Source organism: Arvicola amphibius, chromosome 11, assembly GCF_903992535.2.
Source record: "Arvicola amphibius chromosome 11, mArvAmp1.2, whole genome shotgun sequence".
Classification (NCBI taxonomy): Eukaryota; Metazoa; Chordata; class Mammalia; order Rodentia; family Cricetidae; genus Arvicola; species Arvicola amphibius.
Window position 1 is genome coordinate 97,418,260 of NC_052057.2, and position 16,451 is coordinate 97,434,710.

At 47.7% G+C, this 16,451-nt stretch overlaps 1 protein-coding gene across 1 annotated transcript in view; it reads right to left on the reverse strand.

Annotated features, from left to right (window-relative positions):
- Positions 1-4,430, reverse strand: part of Fbxo10 (F-box protein 10) — a 46,521-nt gene extending 42,091 nt beyond the window's left edge. Inside the window, exon 1 of the mRNA XM_038347595.1 lies at positions 4,329-4,430. The gene's annotated coding sequence lies outside the window, so the exon portion shown is untranslated. The remainder of the gene's footprint in view (positions 1-4,328) is intronic.
- Positions 4,431-16,451: the final 12,021 nt, after the last annotated feature.

Sequence of the window (16,451 nt, forward strand, 5' to 3'; positions counted from 1 at the left end):
CAGGTCAAGATGACAGCCTCTCAGGAGGAGGTTAAAGTCTGAAGTAGGCATTGGCAATGTTCTATTTCTTTTTATTAATTTCTTCCTCCTTCCTTCCTTTCTCTCTTTTTGATTTTTTTTTTTTGAGACAGATTTCTCTGTGTAGTTTTGGAGCCTATCCTGGAACTCCCTATGTAGCCCAGGCTGGCCTTGAACTCACAGAGATCTGCCTGCCTCTGCCTCCTCAGTGCTGGGATCAATGGGATCAAAGGCGTGTGCCACCACTGCTTGGACCATGTTCTACTTTTTGAGGCTGCAGTGTTTACATTGTCATTTCCTTCATAATTATTTGCTAAACTATACATTTGTGCCTCCCTGTGGGACAATGGTCTGTACCCTGTCACTTGTATTTTAAATAAACGCTGATTGGCCAGTAGCCAGGCAGGAAGTATAGGCGAGGTGACCAGGCAGAAAGTAGAAGTGGGCAACAAGAATTCTGGGAAGAGGGAAGTTTCAATATAGTTGTCACCCAGAGAGAGAGAGGAAGCCAGACCAGAGCAAGCAAGATATGACTGCCTCGCCGAAAAAGGTACCAACCCATGTGGCTAACACAGATAAAAACACAGGCTAATATAAGTTATAAGAGTTAATAAGAAGCCTGAGATACTAGGCCAATCAGTTTATAATTAATGTAGACCTCTGTGTGATTTCTTTGGGACTTAATGACTTCAGAAACCAGGCAGGACAGAAACCTCAGTCAACACCCCATCTGTATATTGTGCCCTTCAGAATAAAAAAAAATCAAAACAAATATAACAAAATAAATATGTTGATTCTTAGAAAAATTGAAAGGACACAAAAACTGTCATAAAAAAAAACTGTACTCAGCTTCTTGTTTGTGTCTGAGTTGAGATTGTGCCACACTGACTCTAACTTCTAGGTCCAACAATCCTCCTGCCTCAGCCTTTCAAAAGCTACCGTGTCACCCTGCGAATCATGACCTTTGTTTTTAATTTGAAACCTTGCTTCCCAAATTCCTAACAGAATACACACCAAACACATTTTCTCTTTCAGTAAGCCTATTTTCTTTTCATGTTTCTTTAAATAAGGTCTCATGTAAGGGAGGTGGACCTACCTCTTGTTTCTCCTGCCTGCACCTACAGAATGTTGGGACTGCAAGCATGCACCACCCCAGCTTAAGCAGGGAATGTTTGCAATTGCCTAACCTCTTAGGACTGCAGGTGGAAACAGTCACCTGGGACCAGATGGATGCTTTGCCACGCATCACCCAAGGACCCACCCCACTTACACTTGGAAAAACAAGGCTGATGGGGTACCCACAGACCTAGGGTGGCATCTTCTTGAAATTTGCCATTCCTAGCTGGGCAGTGGTGGCACACGCCTTTAATCCCAGCACTTGGGAGGCAGAGGTAGGAGGATCTCTGTGAGTTCAAGGCCAGCATGGTCTACAGAGTGAGTTACAGGACAGCCAGAACTGTTTCACAGAGAAACCCTGTCTCGAAAAAATAAATAAAAATAAATTTGCCATTTCTGAGAATCTTTGCTTAGGTAAGACCCTACTGACAACATGGAACCAGTTTCCCAAAGGAATTTGGGTTGAGCTTGGGGAAAGGAAGGAAGGAAGAAATTCAGATAAAAGGCTTGAAAAGAGGAGACTCTCAATGATCTACGCTGATCCCCCAAGGCTAGAAGCAGTCAACCTAACTTGTTGGGCTCAGTGCAAGGCCCAACAAGTGGTGCTTTGGGGACAAAGAGCTAAGCACGTGCGCGTGAACTAAAAAAAGCTCTAACCTCAGCGTCCAAGCGGGGGATCATGCTGGCATGGAGCTGGTCCCTAAAGGGCACTGAGCAGCGACTACCACACATCCTTGAACTGGGCAGGGCAACTCTTCCACAGCGACACTAAGCAGATAACAATCTGAGTCCCCACTCACTGCTCTCCCTCCCCCGAAAGGACCTCTTTGGGCTGCAGAAGCCTCTAGAGAGCTTAAAATCCTTACTAATGAGCCTTTCTGGGAAACTCGAAAGGGTACTTGAAAAAACAAATGTGTGACTGCATTAGTGCCCACCCGGAGAAAAGAGGCACAGAGGGGAAACATCTAAACTGAAGTAGCTGGGTCCCAATCAGGTGCTTTTCTGGCCCCTTTATGTTGACGACCCATTCTGTCACATGAGCAGGGAAACATCAAGCTGGCAGAGAAAGCCACAGCTCATTCATACAAAGCCCAGGACAGGTGACTGGAGGAGAAGGGTCACCATTGAGGGCAAACTCGAGGAACAAGATGCTGCTGTGCTCTCTAGTGTTCCTCTATGACCGAGAACATGCTATTACAGGAACATGCTTCTTTCACGCTTCTTTCTTTGGAAAGCGGGTAAGACTGTCTCTGTCGCCCTGGGCACTGTCCCTCTGCCTGTGAGCTCTTGTTGGCTCACCATTCACACCTTTCCAGAGGTCCACTGACCCCGCACCTCACCCCTGCCAATGCCCTCACCCATAGCTTGGGATCCTACAATCTCTCAGGCCAAGGTCTGTCTTTATTTTATCTGTTCTTCCCTTCCCTCTTCACACTGCCACTCACTGAAGGGGAGACTGAAAGGCGGGGGGGGGAAGGAGAGAGAGAAAAGGGAGCCTATGTCTGCACTACCACTGAAAAAACGAAACCAGAAAGTGGCGGCTGAGTGACTGGTGGTTGGCCGCTGGTGCTATCATGAAAATGTAATTCCCCCGATAACCATGGAAACCAAATGAAGGCACTATGGTGAAGGCTGCTCTCTTTAGATAGCTAAAAACAATAGGAGGCCAGAACCCAGGGAAACAAGGCGATGCAGGCGTTCTAGGCCAGAGGAAAGAAATCCTTTCCTAACAGCTTCAACAGAGTACCATTTTCTCAGTCTCTAAATCTCGGCAGGCTTCCACCAGGGCTGGAGACCTGACAAGGTTCCTGAGACAATTCAAACCTCTCTTGTGTGCCAGTCCCCTGGGGCCAGGTGCAGTGAGGCAAGCTCCCTGTTATCCTAAAACACACTGAGACCCAGCAGAGGGACGCACATGCGTGCACATACATACACACATACACACACACGTGCACAAAAGAGACTTTTATATAACCTCAAACTGACATAGTCAGCTATGGAAACAGCGTCACGGGGGCAAACACCATTGTCTGGTTCATAGCTTTCCCTCCATCCAGCTCCTTTGTAGATGTACAAACAGGCAGCCGGAATAAACGAACACGGGAAAGCCTTCTTCCTACTACCCAGTGCCAACAGCGTTGAAGTCTGAGCAGAATCAAAGTCCTGGCCTCATTCTGGGCGCAGTCTCTCTACGTGCAGGAGACAGCGGGATTACATGGGTTCCTAGGCATCTTCCAGGAGACGGTCAATCACTCTGCTGTGCTTTTTTTGGTGGGAGCACATGCCTGGCAGTTTTCTCTCCCCTCAGAGGGAATCTGATACCCATCTGCTCAAGTAAATTAGCGTTCCCATCCTGACTCATTCTGTAGGAACAACAGGTTCATATGCCAATGGGAAACAGAAGGCAAAAGGGGCCTGGGAAAGGGGCGAGGGTTCTACAGCCAAAAAAAAACTCCAACACTGTTTTGGGGTTCAGATACACATACACACACAGTGGTCGCTGTGCTTACTGCAAGAAAGACGTCTCGTCTCTAGCCGGCTATTTTAGTTTATTTTAATAACGCCCATGCTGAGAGCACTTTCTAAGGAGCCCTCGGGCCCGCACTGTGCTCATCTCTCTTCACGCTTAATCCTCACAGCAGCCTCTGGCCGGAGTACTCATCTCTCTCTACTTTTAACAGAAGCGCCATCGACGTGGCTTAAGGTTGTCTGGCTAGTGGGTGGTGGGACTAAAACCAGCTCCGGAGTTCTGGCTCACCAAATGGCTTTGCCATCAGTTCTTGGGTGCAGGAGGGAGGCCGGGCAGGGGTTATCCCCTCTTCCTTCATAGATTTTAGAAACCGAGTCTCCATGACTTGCTAATGCCAGACCCACTGGGTGCCCGACTGCACACTCGCTCCTGCATCTCAGGTGAAGGCTGCCATCCACAAAGTAGAATTCATTCCCTCGCACTCTCGGAAAGCCCTGGGGCTGGAGGCGACCGCGGGCGGTCCCCGGGGTGGGGGTGGCGGGGCAAGGCAAGGCTCTCCTGGAGCTCCGGCGGCCAAGCCCCCACACCCCCGCACGGCCCCAGGCCGGGTCCCCGCAGCCCAGCCAGAGGCTTGGCCCGCGGTAGGGCCGAGCGGCCGGTGGCCTGGAGCACCAGCGGGCTCCCGGGAGGCCTCCGGGGCGCGTCGAGGAGCCCGCGCTCTTACCTCAGGGAGCGGCGCTGCGCGCCCCCGGCCGCGACGCCCTGGAAGCCGCAGGGCTGCCCGAGGACTGCGGCGCGTCGCCAGGAGGACCGACTTCGCCGCGAGCCCCGCCCCCGACGACTGTCACGTGACGCGGGGCGGAGCTCGACTGGGAGCGCGGGGCCTGGAGACTGGAGAGAAGGTGGAGTTAGCGGGGCTCCTCGAAGGGCGAGAGTGGCCTCCGAAGGGGCAGGAATAGCATCCGTGGGCGAGAACTGCAGGAGGATCCCAGGGTCAACGCGGATCCTCCCCTGCACCAGTAGCCTAACAGCCCCATGGGCTCTGTGCGGATGAGCACACAGGAGCTGGGTTCACCCTGCGAACAGACAAAGTGTGATGTATGTTAATGAGTGTAGTAGCTGTTGCTCCAGCTACTAGTTATGGGCCCAGGATAACTAAGCTGTGATGGCCCCTGTTCGGAAATCCATTCTATGCTGGAGACGGTAAACACGAACCGCTATTTAAGTCCATATGTAATTAAAATTATGTGAAGTAACGTGAAAAGAGCCCTGGTTTAAAACTTGGGGCTGAGAGACGTGATGAGAGTAGCTATATGGAAAAGGGGCAGGGGAAGTCAGTGTGAGAAAGTTCCTGAGCCGAGGGAGGCAAAATTGCTCCTTAGAGAAATACAAAGTGTTGTGGGTTTTTTAAACAACAGCAAAGATGTTCTATTTTTATGTGTATGAGTGTGTGCCTGAGTGTATGTGCACCCTGTGCTTGCAGAGGCTACCAGAAGCCAGCAGAGGGAGTTGGGTCTGCTGGAACTGGAGTACAGACAGTTGCCAGCCACCACGTGGGTCCTTTGCAAGAGCATTGCACCTCCTGACCACTAAGCTGATTCTCGGGCCATGTGCGCCCTCCCACCCCGTCTTAGATCAAAGAGTATTAGAGGTCATTCGTATTTCATAAGGCAAGATAAAGGTTTTCCTTTATGTACGTGGAAGCCACTGAAGGGGTAGAGAACGTGGGTGTTTTGACACTGCTGTTCTGTAGTGAGGAAAAAAAGCAAGAGATTGGGCTCTGGTCATGGCTACAGGGCACACAGATTTGACACGGTTTTGCAGTAGAGTCAAATTTGGGTTGTGGGAAAACTAGAGGGAATCTTGTCTTCTGGTTAACTGACTGCCACAGCCCAGAAGGTGCTGCCTGCAGAAACGTAACTGTTGGAAGTGGAACATAGATGGAGGTGGAGGATCAGTAACTCAGTTTTTTTTTAATGTTTATTTATTTATTATGTATACAATATTCTGTCTGCGTGTATTCCTGCAGGCCAGAAGAGGGCACCAGACCCCATTACAGATGGCTGTGAGCCACCATGTGGTTGCTGGGAATTGAACTCAGGACCTTTGGAAGAGCAGGCAATGCTCTTAACCACTTAGCCATTTCTCCAGCCCCCAGTAACTCAGTTTTTAACTTCTTCAGTTTGTGATGCTTGTGTAGCATCAAGGTCATTGACTTAAAAAAGTAGCAGGGTGGGGTGAGGGGAGAGCCGGAGAGATGGTCCAGTCATTAACAGCACTGGCTGCTCTTGCAGAAGACCCAGGTTTGATTCTCAGCACTCATATGGCCACTCACCATCCTCTATGAATTGAGTTCCAGAATGCCCTCTTCTGAACACATGTGGTGCATGAACATACACATAAAGAAAGCACACATACACTAAAGTAATTTTAAGAATTTTTCAAAAGCATCTGGACTCAGACCTCTGAATTAAGGAAGAGACTGTCAAGAGCAGAAACCTAACTCCCAAGAACGTTGAGAAGTTCCTACACCTGACCCCTGTGGTCCCACTGCCCTCTGCCGATTCCTAGGTATACAGGGGAAAAAAATAGTCTGTTAAAATGCATTTCATCTATTACTACTGCATGATGAATTTGGCATGATGGGGTAGGGCGTACATTACCATGTAGCTGTAGGGGTTTTAGTTGTTTTGTTTTCTGTAGTGGTTGGAGCAAATTCAGGGTCTTGCACATGCTGGGCAAGTGCTCTCTCCTTCACCTACATTCCAGCCCTCAATTGCTCATTTGGGTAAAGCCCAGACCAAACCCCCAGACCTAAAGACAGCCACTTAAAGACTGAAAGCTGTACCTCAGGCTCACAGATGTAGTGGGCCTAGGTCACGTGCGCGCAGACCGGGATGCACTCACACTACAATCAACTTGGTGATGTTGCTTGCTTTTGACGGCTGGCAAACCGATCACATGTCTAATCCTTTGAAAAGTGCCCCATTGTATGAAACCAGCAGGCTGGATGTGAATTTCAGTAAGCAATGAAAATCCTGAGTTCCTGGATTTGTGCCGCCAAATGTTATTGTTTGTTTTGGCATTTTTGTAAAAGAGTTAGGACTTCCAAAGGAGAACGGTGGTGGCTGTCTGCCGCGGCGTGCTGTCGGTCCTCTTCATTAGTGCTACAGGTGTCACGTGCCACATGAGGGATTTTTACATGCCAAAACGGTGGAGCTTATTTAAGATTTCTTTATTTTTATTTTGCGTGCCTGGGTGCTTTGGCTGCATGTGTGTTGGTGCGTAAGAACGGCATTTGTAGGCAGTTGGTTGCTCCTGTTTTTCTGCTCTGATCTGTCTGGTACAGCCTTCCGTCGCCCCATGTGTGCAATGATTTCCCTTACTGTTGTTGGTTGGTTTTTCTCCTTTACCAGACTGCAGTGAGCTTGCTCATCTCAGCAGCCTGGCACATAATTCGTATTTATGGCAAGTGGATTAGTGGATATGCTGTCTCCTCAGCCACGTGAACCTTTTCTTTATAGAAAGATGAGACTCAGGCAGAGTCATTGATCCAAAAAACACGACAGCTGTCATCTTTTTCGGCCACCTGCAGATCTCAACTTTCTTCCTACATTTGGGGGTTCCTCACTGATGAACTTGTTATGGAAGTGAAGGCGCCAGATGCTTCCTCTGTCTTTCCATGCAGTTCTAACTTTACAAATAAATACTCCCCCTGCAGAATTGAGACCTACACGCTATATATAGCAACATCTCTGGAACATTGTCAGCAACGATGGAGAGCATCACCGGGTGCCAGGGAAGCTGTGAGCTGGCATCCCTCAGAGTAAGTGGTGGCACCTAATGATCAACAGACAAACAGAGATGGTCCAGCTTCCCGGTCTCCCAGGAAACCTGATTCTCTGGTGATCCTGACGTGCCTTTTATCTCGTTAATGAAATATTTTCCCGACTACTGCCAAAAATAGAGTTTGATGTTTGCAACTAAAAATTCAGACTCACATAATTTATATGAAAACGCGGAAGCTGTGAGCCAGGACTGTGAACTCGATTCCCCTGTTCTTTCCACACTCCTATCACCGCGTCCCAGCCATCCACAATATTTACACGCTGCGTCGATGTCGCTGTGTCAGGTTTTTTTTTTTTTAAACTGAATTTTTATGGAAGCTGAAAATAAACATCTTGAGTGGCTTCACGGGGAGGCGGCTGTCAGCAGAACATCTCAAAGGCAGAAATATTGTGCATCTGCTATATCATTTTCTTCTTTCTCTCTCTCTCTGGGGTGTATGTGCATGTTCGTTTGTGCGTGGGTGTGCACGTGCGTGGGGGGCAGAGGTCACCACTGAGCAGCTTTCTCTATTGTTCTCTCCCTTAATTTTCCCTTTTCCACCTTTTCTGAAAATAAATTGTTCTCATACAATATATATCCTGATTACAGTTTCCCCTCCCCCATTCCTCCCAGTTTCTCCCCTCTTCCCCTCCCAACAAGACTCATTCCCTTTTGTCTCTCATTGGGACAAAAAGGCCTTTTTCCTAAGGAATAATAATACATTATAATATGATAAAACAAAAATTACACATTAGAGTTGGACAAAAAAAAACAACCAAAAAAATTCAGAGACACACTCATTCCCACACTCAGTAATCCCATAAAAACGCTGTACTAGAGGCCATAATATACGTGCAGAGGACCTGGTACAGACCGGTGCAGGCTGTGCTGCCTCAGTCTCTGTGAGTCCACGGAGCTTTGATCTTGTTGGTTCAGAGCACCTTGTTTTCTAGATGCATCCCCTCTGGTTCTTACACTCTTTCCACAACCTCTTATAAGGGATTCTCTGAGCCCTGAGGGGAGGGATTTGGTGTACACTTCCCATTGAGGGCTGAGTGTTCCAATGTCTCTCATTCTCGAATAATGTCTGTCTGTAGGTCTCTGTATTTGTTCCCATCTGCTGCCAAAGGAAGTTTCTCTGGTGGCTGAACAAGGCACTGATTTATAAGTGTAGCAGAATATCATTAGGAGTAATTTTATCACTGTACTTTTTTTTTAAAGACCAGTAGTGTTTGGTTTTACCTTAGGTCCCTGGGCTATCTAGTCTCTGGTTCTTGGTTACCCAAGTAATGCTAGGTATGGGTTCCATCTCTTAGAGTGGGCATTAAGTCAAATCAGCTATTGGCTAGTCACTCCCACAAGCTTTGTGCCACTGTTGCCCTAGTGTATCCTGCAGACAGAATATCATTGTAGATCAAAGGGTTTGTGGCAGGCTTGGTGTTGACATTTCTCATTCGGTAGCATGCAGAATATCTTCCTGTATCAAAGCTGCTAGAATGGAAGAATGAAGGCTCTATGTAGGCACCAGCTTGACTTCTCCATGTTCAATGAGTTGTGTAGGTTTTGTCTTCAGTAATGGGATCTTGCTGATAGTTTGTAGAGCACAACATGTCTTTGTCTTGGCAACATCCTGGGTTGTTTGTGGATTCCCATGGATCCCTTTGGCCAACAATAAATTAGATGTAATCCAATCCCAATACTCAAAGCTTCATTTGGTGACAAGAGATGGCCAGTTGGGACTCTGCCTCTCCATTATTTGGCAATTTCATTTAGATCGCCTTCATATATGCATGTATGTTAGGACGCTTCTCTTGCATTGGGTTTTCATGCTACTCCTCAAATGAGCCTTGGTTTTTTTCTGTCTCTCCCCTTACTTCCCTTCGCTTCCCCTCACCACTTGATCCTCCTGATCCAGCCCCGCCCTCACCAGTCCACAACTATCTATTCTGTTTCCCTTTCCTAAGGAGAGCTATCACACTTAGTCCCTTACTCTATACCTACACTCAGTGGTTCTATGGTTGTTTCTAATGTCGGCTATTATGAATAGAATATCCATAAACACGGCTGAGCCAGTGTCCTTGTGGTAGAATGGCGTGTGCTTTGAGTATATACCCAAGAGTGGAATAGCTGGATTTTGAGGTAGATTGATTCCCATTTTCCTGGTGGTGGGAACTGCCACACTGATTTCCATAGTGGCTGTACAAGTTTGCATGTCACCAGCAGTGGATGAGTGTTCCCTTTACTCCACATCCTTGCCAGTATGAGCTGTCACTTGTTTTCATTGATCTTAACCATTCTGATGGGTAGTTTTGATTTGCATTTCCCTAAAGGCTAAGGATGGTGAACATTTCTTTGTTTCTAACCATTTGAGTTTTCTCATTTGACAATTCTGTTTAATTCTGTACCTTATATTTTCTTCCCTGGTCCAATTTATTTGGTGTTCTGTAAGTTTTTTGTACCTTGATAGGCATCTCTTTTAGGTTAGGGAAATTTTCTCCCATGATTTTGTTGAAAATATTTTCTGTGCCTTTAGCCTGGGTTTCTTCTCCTTCCTCTCTTCCTATTATTCTTAGATTTGGTCTTCTTATACTGTCCCAGATTTCCTGGTTGTTTTGTGCCAGGATTTTAGAGTTAATGTTTTTTTTTTTTTGGTTGATATATCCATTTCTTCCACACCTGAGATTCTTGCTTCCATTTCTTGTATTCTGTTGGTAAGACTTGACTCGAGGTTTCTGTTCAAGTTCCTAAATTTTTCATTTCCAGATTTCCCTCAGTTTGGGTTTTCTTTTTTGATTCTATTTCCACTTTCAAGTCTTGGATGGTTTTTATTTATTTTATTCCACTTTTTGTTTGGGTTTTATTTATAGGTTTCTTTAAGGGATTTATTAATTTCCTCTATAAGGACTTCTGTCATATTCATAAAGGCTGTTTTACAGTCTTTTCCTTGTGCTTCAGCTATGCTGGAATACTCAGGGCCTACCGTGGTAGGTTTCTAAGCTCTAGTGAAGACATACTGCCCTGGTTTTTGTTATCTACAATGATGTCTAGGCATCTAGGTTTTGGGGAGATCGTCATTCTGGGTGTCTTGTCTTTGTTGGGTCCATGTGTTGTTCCTTGCTTTCCGTTGCTCTCTCTGGTTGTTAGGAGAGTGTGGTGGCTGAGTTGCCTGGTAGGAAATTCTTCTGGGGTCCTGATAGGTATGGTCACCGGGATTCCTGATAAAATGTGCTTCTGAGTATTGAAAACTGACACTTAGGAATGAGGATGGGCTGGGGTGGGGGAAAGGAGTCCACAGGAGAGGAAAGCAGGGTGTTCCACTAAAATCTGCTTAGTCAGCTGGGAATAGGGGCAGAGAGTGAGGAGAGTCCACAACAGGTAGTCCGCTACAGAGCTGTGGTTGCGTGCAACTAGGGGATTAGATCTGGAGGAGTGGAGAGAGGTGAGGTCTCCAGTTAGCCCGCCTGCTTCCCCGGCCAGAGTGTTCCACCTTTATTTTTTCAGACATGGCATCATTGCTGTGCTTGGAGCCCACTGTTTAGGCCAGACTGGCTGGGCATTGAACTCTTGGCATCCTCCCGTCTCTGCCTTTCCAATGGTACATTACAGACTCCCAGGTGCCACTCAATCCAACTTTTTTTCGGGCGATGCAGAAGATCCGATCTCAGGTTCTCTGGTCCAGCAGACATTCACCTCCTTGGCCCTCTTCTATGTAATCTGAAAACCTTTTATTTTCGTCTTTAAAGACATGAGTGGAAATGAAACTTACTAATGTAACTGAGAAAAGGAGGACCAGCAGGCCTCTTAGTGCTGTGTTCAGCCTTACAGAGTGATTCCCTCCTCCTTTCTGTAGTGCTGAGAATCAAGCAGGGGCTTGGGCACACCAGGCAAACTCTCAGCTACTGAGCTGCAACCCAACTCAGGCACCTGTTTTGGTTAGTTAATTTGTTTGAGACAGGGTTTCACCAAGTAGCCCTGCCTGGCCTGGAACTTGTTATATAGACTAGGCTCATCTTGAATCAACTGCCTCTGCCTATTGAGTGCTAGGATTAAATGTGTGTGCCACCATGCCAGGCCTTGCATGTTTTATTTCTTTTTTTCTTTTTTTAAAAAATATTTATTTATTATGTATACAATATTCTGTCTGTATGTCTGCAGGCCAGAAGAGGGCACCAGACCTCATTACAGATGGTTGTGAGCTACCATGTGGTTGCCGGGAATTGAACTCAGGACCTATGGAAGAGCAGGCAATGCTCTAAACCACTGAGCCATCTCTCTAGCCCCCGCATGTTTTATTTCTAAAGGTTTATTGTTTGAATTATGGGTATGCGAATGTGTCTGCATGTGTGTATGTGCACACATGCAGTTGCCTGTGGAGTCCAGAAGAGGGCACTGGATTTCCGGGAATTATGAGATTGGCTGTGTACTGTATGTCATGGGTGCATGGAGATAAACCTGTGTCCTCCACAAAGTGCAGTAAACACTTTAACCACTGAGCCATCTCCCTGGCTCATGGTTTAGTCATGACAAAGAGACAAATTAAGAATATTATATCAGACTAGAAGCTGGGTTAGGAGGTGGCTCTGGAGGCTGAGGCACTTGCTGCCCACCAGTGCGGGCTCTCCTGACCCAGCTGACTAGCAGAGGCAGCCTAAACACTAGTTCCAGGTTGAGTGACAGTCTACCTCAGCATACAAACTAGAGAGCAGTCGAAAAAGACATCCTATTTTAACTGCAGGCCTGTATTCACATGTGCACCAACATGCCTATATACACAAGCCACACACACGTGCATGCCGCACAAACATCTTTTAAAAAAAAAAAAAAGATTTCATTTTATTAATGTGTCTGTGTGTATAGGTGCTCTGGAGGCCAAAGTTGGTTGTCAGATCCCCTGAAGCTGGAATGATAGGTCATGTGAGCCATTCAGTGTCGGTGTTGGGATTTGAACTCTGGTCCATTGCAAGATCAGAAAGTACTATTAACCACTGACCCATCTCTCTAATCGCTGCACACACATTCTTACAAAAAAAAAAATGAAGCATGTGAATGTTTTTGCAATGGTCTAATGCTTCAGTAGCAAGTCTAGCACCCTTTACATGTGGCTTCCATGTTTGGGTGGATTTGTGCTAATGTAGACGTCTGGCACCACGCAAGCATCCTGACAACATGGAAGGGCCACAAAGCAGGGGAGGGTAAGAGTGTGCTGTTTTTAACTTGGTTCCCTTTTCATGTTCTTGTGTTTGTTTGTATGTGTGTGTGTGTGAGGGGGATGTGCTATGGTGTGTGGGGCAGGCCAGAGGAGAACATGTGGGAGTCAGTTCTCTGCTTCCACGGTTTAGGTCCTGGAAGTTAAGCTCTGGCCTTCAGATTTGGCGGCAAGCGCCTTCACTCCTGAGCCGTCTCACTGGCCTGAACAACGGTTTCCTTTCGAATTTATTTTTACAGTCTTTAATAGAAAGGTGGGTGAGCCTGGCAGTGATGGCACATGCCTTAAGCCCAGCACTCAGGATGCAGAGCCAGGCAGATCCCTGTAAGTTTGAAGTCAGCCTGGTGCTGGTTTACTGTGGAGCTTGTATCGTGGAATCTATAACTGCAGTGCACGCATCAGCCAGCAGATGTCAGCCTGGAGTCGATTTGAGAGTGAAGAATAAAAATAGAACTCAGCAAGCTTGAGGGTTTCTTTCTCTTCTGCTCTTCAATTCGCCCAACCACGCTGCCTCCTGTCTTCCTCAGACACCTCTGCCTCAACTTTCTCAGACACTCTCCATTCTTTCTCTGGCAAAGTGCTAACGGTCTCTACTTGCTGTATCTTCCCAACAGAGCCTTCTCTGCTTCTTCCCCAACCAAAGAGGGTCCAAGCTCTCTTCCATCTTCTCAGTTATTAACATAATGAGGTAATCAGAAATGAAATGATGCGGGGAGGTGATATGTCTTCTGGACTCCATAAAACATTACTTTCGATTTTTCTTTTTCCTACGTTTCTTGTGACAGTGTCTCAATATGTAGCCGTGAACTCACAGAGATATACCTACATGTCTCTGCCTCCCAAATGTTAGTATTAAAAGCTCGGCATGTGCCCCCCCCTCAAGTATTATCTGTGTGCCCATGTGAATTTATGTGCACCCCATGCATGCAGGAACAGAACTGGAGTACTTGTGTAGTGGGCAGCTATGTGGGTGCTGGGAATCAAACACAGGTCCTCTGCGAGAGCAGTCAATTCTCTTAATCACTCCAGCTCTGCAAGCCTCTTAGGGTCAGAGATCACTGTTGTGCTGGTTTAAATGAAAATGGTCCCCATAGGCTCACAGGGAGTGGCACTTAAATGTTGGGAGCAGTGAGACCCCAGATCCTGAATTTTTAGGGAAATTTGGGCGTTGTAAATCTGTCTGGCTACTTCCTGCTGAGTGGAGACTCTGCATTCTTAGGGGTATTTACTACAATTTACTGCCATTTTCCAGTAGCTCAGACGCGGGTCGCGTTCGTGCTGCTCTTCTGCTGCATACCGCGCCCCCGTGTCTGCACTGGGTGCCCTTGAACCCAGTTCACGAGATTCGGGCAACGGGCAGGAGGTTAAAAAACACAAAGACTCACACAGACAGAGAGACAGCGACATGGGTCATCCTTGAATTCCCCAAGAATCCCCCTTTATTGTGTTCAGGGGCAGATTATATAGAGATAGCCACGCCCCAGCCAAACCCACCAGAAACCACTCTCCTGCCATCAGGAACTCCTGAAGGGCTCGTGCTCAGAGCAGCTGTAGGCACTCAGATCAGGGGATTACAAGAAATTCAGGATCTGGGGTCTCACTGCTCCCAACATCTCCCCCCCCCCCCAATTTTTTTTAAACAGTGTCTGATCTTAAGTATTTGGGGGAATGAGGGGGTCAGTATCTCCAGGTAACATGTACTTCCGGCACTGCTGTGGCATCCGCCAGGCTAGGCACTGACTGGGCTGAGGCAATGTGCCTTCCACCACAGCCACCTAGCAAAGCTCTGCTCCAGCTGCCTTCTAGCCCCAGCTGCATTTGTTCTGGGTCCAAACTGGTGCATGGAGTGGAGCAGAACTCAGGGAAGCAGGCTTGCTGCTCTGCAACCACTGAAGGGGCCCCACTTAGGGAATTTGGACGTTGTCAATCTGTCTGGCTACTTCCTGCTGAGCGGGGACGCTGCATTCTTAGGGGTATTTACTGCAATTTACTACCATTTTCCAGTAGCTCAGACGCGGGTCGTGTTCGTGCTGCGCTTCTGCGCCCTGAGGCCCATGCTGGAGGCGGGCCTAGCGTTCTTGCCTCGATGGTCCTCGAGGCAGGTCCCGGGGATTGCGCGTTGCAGCCCCTCAGCCCTGGCCACCTGGAGCTGCTTGGCCTTGGAGCTGCTGCCGCTCATACTCAACTGCAACATTTCAGGAGGTCTCGGGGATTCAAACCACATGAATCTCAAATAAGTCCTCAGGTTCTCATCGTCTGTGGAGACAAAAACAGAACCTCTTTTCCAAAGCAAATTCTTAAGCCCATATTTTAAAGTCAAGATACCTTTCTTAGCAGTTGCTAGAATCAAATGTCTTTCTCCAGTCCAGAACACAAAAGACAACACAATCAACCTATCTTTTTAAGCTATATACATTCTTTTTATCTTTTCCCAATACATACGTCCCCTCAGGCCAGGGACAACCCTGTTCATTTACCTCTCTTTCTCGGGTGGACTTCCTGGAACCAAAACCGATCGAAGGACATCAGGATTAACACATACCCCAATCCACCCTCACCTTCTGAGGGCGACCTCTCTGTGTTCCCTTGTTCCCGATATCTCGGCTGGGACCTCCAATTTCCGTGACCGTGCCCCCATGTCTGCGTTCGGTGCGCTGGGACCCAGTTCTCGAGATTCGGGCAAGGGGCAGGAGGTTAAAATACACAGACACACATACAGACAGAGAGACGACAGTCTTTTGTGTTCCGCTCAGCAGGAAGTAGCCAGACGGACTGACAACGTCCAAATTCCCTAAGTGGGGCCTCTTCAGTGGTTGCAGAGCAGCAAGCCTGCTTCCCTGAGTTCTGCTCCACTCCATGCACCAGTTTGGACCCAGAACAAATGCAGCTGGGGCTAGAAGGCAGCTGGAGCAGAGCTTTGCTAGGTGGCTGTGGTGGAAGGCACATTGCCTCAGCCCAGTCAGTGCCTAGCCTGGCGGATGCCACAGCAGTGCCGGAAGTACATGTTACCTGAAGATACTGACCCCTCATCCCCCCGAATACTTAAGATCAGACACTTTTATAAAAAAAATTGGGGGGGGGGAGATGTTGGGAGCAGTGAGACCCCAGATCCTGAATTTCTTGTAATCCCCTGATCTGAGTGCCTACAGCTGCTCTGAGCACGAGCCCTTCAGGAGTTCCTGATGGCAGCAGAGTGGTTTCTGGTGGGTTTGGCTGGGGCGTGGCTATCTCTATATAATCTGCCCCTGAACACAATAAAGGGGGATTCTTGGGGAATTCAAGGATGACCTGTGTCGCTGTCTCTCTGTCTGTGTGTGTCTGTGTATTTTAACCTCCAGCCCCTTGCCCAAAGCTTGGTAACTGGGTAAAAGTGCATCCAATGCAGACACGGGGGCGCGGTGCGCAGCACTTAAGGAAGTATGGCCTTGTTGGAGGAAGGGTGTCACTGGCGGTGGGCTCTGAGGTTTCAGATGATCAAGACAGGCCCTTTCTCTCTCTCTCTTTTCCTGCTGCCTGCTGATGATCCAGATATAGAACCCCAGCTCCTTTCCCAGCACCATGTCTCCCTGCAAACTGCCATGAAGCTAATGGACTCAACCTCTGAAAGTGTCAGCCAGCTCCGTGAAATGCTTTCCTTTATAAGAGTTGCTGTGGTCGTGGTGTCTCTCACAGCAATAGAAACCCTAACAACGACAATGGTTGAATTCTGTCATTCTCCTACCTGGTGATGCCTGGCAATGAGAGAAAGCCTTGTGACTATGAGCATCCCATGAAGTAGCTGGCTTTTGAAACCTGGACATCAGGCTGCACTCA